Source organism: Cucumis melo, unplaced genomic scaffold, assembly GCF_025177605.1.
Source record: "Cucumis melo cultivar AY unplaced genomic scaffold, USDA_Cmelo_AY_1.0 utg002184l, whole genome shotgun sequence".
NCBI lineage: Eukaryota > Viridiplantae > Streptophyta > Magnoliopsida > Cucurbitales > Cucurbitaceae > Cucumis > Cucumis melo.
Window position 1 is genome coordinate 1 of NW_026124968.1, and position 5000 is coordinate 5000.

Consider the following 5000-nt stretch of genomic DNA (forward strand, 5'->3'; position numbering starts at 1 on the left):
TAATCCTGCGGATACGTATAATTCAGAAGAATATGTGAGTGATTCATATACAGCATCTCTTTCTTTTATCAATGGTTCTACCAATTTATATGTTTCCACAAATAATTGAAATTCAATTTCTTGATCTGTATCTTCAATTTTTGGAAACTTAGAAAGTTCTTCTGTTAAGCCATGATCAATGAACCTACAAAACCCTTCAAATTGTATCTGATTAAACGCAGGTATTGTAGACATTCTCTCATTTCCACCCCCAAGCATTTTATTTATTTCCCATTTATAAAAAAAATCCCATTATTTGCTTAAAATGGATCGATCTAGCAATGATGGAATTTATATTATGTTTACTGAATCACATGAAATTTTACCTAACTTCATAGGTGTAATAGATGTAATGCATGAAATACATATGAACGTAGGAATAAAGAGACTTTGATACTCAAATTAAATTGGAATTTGCAACAACTACAAATGAATTGGTAAATTCTATTTAGAATTATGGAGTTTTGTATAAAATATCTATATCAAAACAAAAGTGAGTCAATTTCTACCATTATTATGATATTCCAATCGGATTGGGTACTATAAATAGATTCGGGATTTGATCTGAAGAAACAATATAGAATTTTTTTTTATTTAACAACATGGAACTTTTTCGTAGATTTCACTGTTAAAAAAAATTCGCATAGAAGAGAGATATTTTACCTATACCTATATTTTTTTTAGTAGAATTCGTAGAATGCGATTGAAGTATGTATAAGGACTTGTATTTATTAATAAACATGTGCAGATATATATATATAGTTAGTTATATATATCGCCTCCTTTATTACAGTTCTATGGGGAACATCACATGTCGTACTCTATCAAAAATTTATATTTTCTATTTAATGATAATGAAAAAAAAAATTCTAAAAACAGAATTCCGAACATTTCCTATAAACATCTTATATATATATAAGATATTAGATTTAGATAATAGTAATCGTTTATGTTCTGGGGTTTACATATACTCATAATCGCTATTAAAATTGTCATTAATAAGGATTTTTTTATGGTTATGGAAACGAATCCGAATCAATACGGATGGATTAGTAATGATTAGTTATCTATCAATTTTTATTTATTTAGGTAAGGTATCCATTTTTGGATTGTTTTCTTATATCATTAGGGAAACCGAATTTGCAATTTCAATCCAAGAATCATTTATGAATTCACAGTCAATAGTTAAAGTTAACGGTTCCCATTTGTCCTGATTTTTTGCTTTTGTGAATGAAAATCCACATTTTTTTTTCAATAGAAAAAGCAAAGTTTTGCGGTTTTTCGTTTTAGATATTGTGTGTTGTAAGATACTATCTATCTAAGAGATAGAGCCAATCCAATATTTTGTATCGTTTTGGCGGCATGGCCGAGCGGTAAGGCGGGGGACTGCAAATCCCTTTTTCCCCAGTTCAAATCCGGGTGTCGCCTCAGCAACAAACAAAAGAATCAAAATACCCTCTTCTGTTTTGCTGATATAACTTTATCATTTTTTTTAGAAGAAAAGCATCTTTAGATTTGCTTGATTCTAAGCATCGTTGGGGTTCTCTAAAATGTTATAAATCCTTGCGTATAGGTTTCGTTTCCAGAATTTAGTAGAGTAATGAAAAATAATCGTTAAATCTTGAGATGATAGCCCTTCGACTACTAATGTAGTGTCTACTCATTGGGTCTTGAATTAGGGAATATAATTTCATTTTTCCTTACGGAAAGGAGGAAGATACTTGATATACGGACTCATGAAAGTATCTGAGTACTCGAGCATTCAATCAATATTATATTGAATGAATAATTGGCTTTTTTTTTTTATTTTAATCTTAAAAAAAGAACTTATTTCTTTTCGATAAGCTCTAACCACGCATGTAATAGGCCATCCCATCTTCCGATTGTCTCTATGAAACAATCGGGGGGGACAGTAAAGATTAGATCAAATGAGAAAGGAATAATAGTAGGGTTATGTGATAGATACTATCTTGATTCTCTATTTTGAGACTTTTTACTTAATGTAATGAAATGCAGGACAACAAAAGAAAGACTAGGTCTTATTATTCCTACATGTTACTAACATTCTTTTGATACTTCCAAGAGTTTTTCTGCCTCTTTTATTTATTTGTACTGAATTTTTTCGATTATACTAGAAATCATATAATAACTTGGGATAATTCGATTTTTTGTATTGTTTCATCAATGGTGTTGTGCCCGAATCTCTTTTTGACTATGCGCTAGTGATTCCACTATTATTAGTGAATAATAATTATTAGTGAGCAATAATGGAATAATTCTTTTATATTCATAGAGATAGGGGACATAATTCACATGGATATGGTAAGTCTCGCTTGGGCTGCTTTAATGGTAGTCTTTACATTTTCTCTTTCCCTCGTAGTATGGGGAAGAAGTGGACTCTAGAAGTACTACTAATTGAAAAATAAAACTGTATTGTTTTTGGTTTATTTTATAGATCGTTCTGCAAAACTTTTTTTCTTTTATTTTGAAAAGTAAAAAAAAAAAGAGTTCGGATTATAAGTTTTTAAGTGGATCCATACTTTCAACACGAAAGAACATAGACATAGTGGTTGTCCAATGAGATACTACGCATAATAATATACTACCTCATAATAAGATAGTACCTCGGGGTAGCCACCCACATATTACGTGCTTACCACTTCTTTTATTTATTATTATTAGTATTTTAGTTATTTTCAAAATAGGATTTTTTCTTGTTTTAGGGAACTCATTTCATATCATGCTTCAAACGTTAAATAAAAATGGGGTTTGCTAATTCTTTTCGAAATCCGAAGATAAAAAGTTCCCATGGAACCGAACTCCTGGATCATCTGTCAACTGCTCAATCAATTACTTCTTTCGAATGCTAAAAAAAAATTAGTGGCCTTTCGATTATTTGATTTCAGATTCATTCTAATCAACATGAATTATGAAGCAAAGAAATAGAATTGGGCCACTATGTATATTAGATTAATATTACATATATGTAATTGATATGATATCTATATATAAATAGAAAGATATATATTGTATATTCATCTATATTCAAATTGATCGATATTCAACCTCTATTTTTATAGAGTACAATTTTATATTTATACACTTCAATAACAATAATAGATAGTATGGTAGAAGGATTCATATATTTCTTTCTACCATACTATCGGATCTTATCGAATACTTCTCTCGTAGAATACTGATAATTCTAGTCCGCCAATTTCATTTAAGACGCGAAATTTTAATGCTTTTCATTTTTCTTATCTTCAATCATTGATAAGAACTAAAACGTCAAGGTTAATTCAAATTAATCACTTTGACTGATTGTTTTTACGTATATTATAAGTAAAAAGGCGGTCGGAACTAGAATGAACAGTGCAGTAGCAATAAATGCGAGAATATTTACTTCCATAATATCATCGTTTCATTTTTTATTCGCAATAACTCGGGATTTAATCCCATAGAGATGATAAATGTTTCGCTTGTAAATTCAAGGGGATGCGTTGCATCTCGATGATATCGAATCGTATTAAAATATCATGAATAACAATATCGGAGCTATCAAATCGATTCATCGTCGAGAATTGAATAGTATAACATAGGAAGATCTTTTATCCATACCGAATTTAAACAAAATGGGATTCCTGATGCAATCAAGAATTTCGTTACTTTTTTTTATTTATAATTTTTTGCATTCTTTCTTTTCTATAATCTACTGCCCTCTTATTCAATGCAATCATCTGATGAAGTCTCATCAGACTACCTTTACCCTTACATTGTTTATAAACAAACTCAAGCAAAGAATAGCAGCGAAATTCAAAAAAGGAAAAGGAGGTAGGTTCGAACTAAACTCCTTCCTTTTTTTGTACTTATAAAATCTTCTTAAAAAAAAGAAATAAAAACGAAACTTAAACTTTCAAAAATTCTTAATTACCTCACTAAGAGAGATAGATGGGATCCTTGTTTGTATTAATATCCTCTTTCCTTGAATTAGTAGTGGGACGTATATATCAAAAGTTAAGTGTTAAATTTTAATAAGATAGATTATTTCAAATTCAAATTAGTAATTGAATTTACTAATTGAGGTTACAAAAAATCGGAGCCAGAACGGATATATTTTGCTTTCAGACGAAAAATTAGATCAAAGTTTACTATGTAAACTTTATTTTGTATCGTCCAAATTCCCTTTATGTATGTGCTTTCCGGAAACGTATAGTACTCTATTTCATTAGAAAAATCGGGCGTAATCAACTAGACCCAGTACGCCTTCGAATCCTGAATATGATGCTACCAATAATTGTGGTAATTCACATATGGCACATATGTCTTTCTCCCATCAATTAGTACTCGTTGAAGAAATCAAAATTCCCATATTTTTTTGTTGAAAAATGTGGAAAAAAAATAAGAGAGATCCCGTTTGGAATAAAATTCAGTTATGTTATTTGTTCTCTCTTTCACAGGAAAGGAAGAGATTAATTGATGTATTTTTTTTTTATTGGATTTGGATCCATCGGGACTGACGGGACTCGAACCCGCAGCTTCCGCCTTGACAGGGCGGTGCTCTGACCAATTGAACTACAATCCCAGGGAAATAAAGTGTACAACATATGTTGTTGATTTAATTTCCTTCAAACCTTTCTATGTAGATTTTTGATTCGAATTGTCATATTCTACCAGACAGAGACGCGAGTAATAAAGTAATAGATTGATATGCGCGGAGACATGGACTTTAGTGTGAGAAGCATGGATTAATATTTATTTTTTCGTTATTGTAAAATTGATTGATTATCAATCTGTCAATGAATAAAAAAAGAGTTTTTTTTTTTATTCTTTCATATCAAGTCAAGTATTTCTGTAGAAGGACAAATAGGTTATATCATTTTATGGTGGATACGCGATATATTGGGCCGAGCTGGATTTGAACCAGCGTAGACATATTGCCAACGAATTTACAGTCCGTCCCC

General features: G+C 30.5%; 1 non-coding gene across 1 annotated transcript; it reads left to right on the forward strand.

The window, feature by feature from the left end:
- Nucleotides 1–1395: 1395 nt before the first annotated feature.
- TRNAC-GCA (transfer RNA cysteine (anticodon GCA)) lies at nucleotides 1396–1467 on the forward strand. The gene has a single exon. It is a non-coding gene; the product is annotated as a tRNA-Cys (tRNA).
- Nucleotides 1468–5000: the final 3533 nt, after the last annotated feature.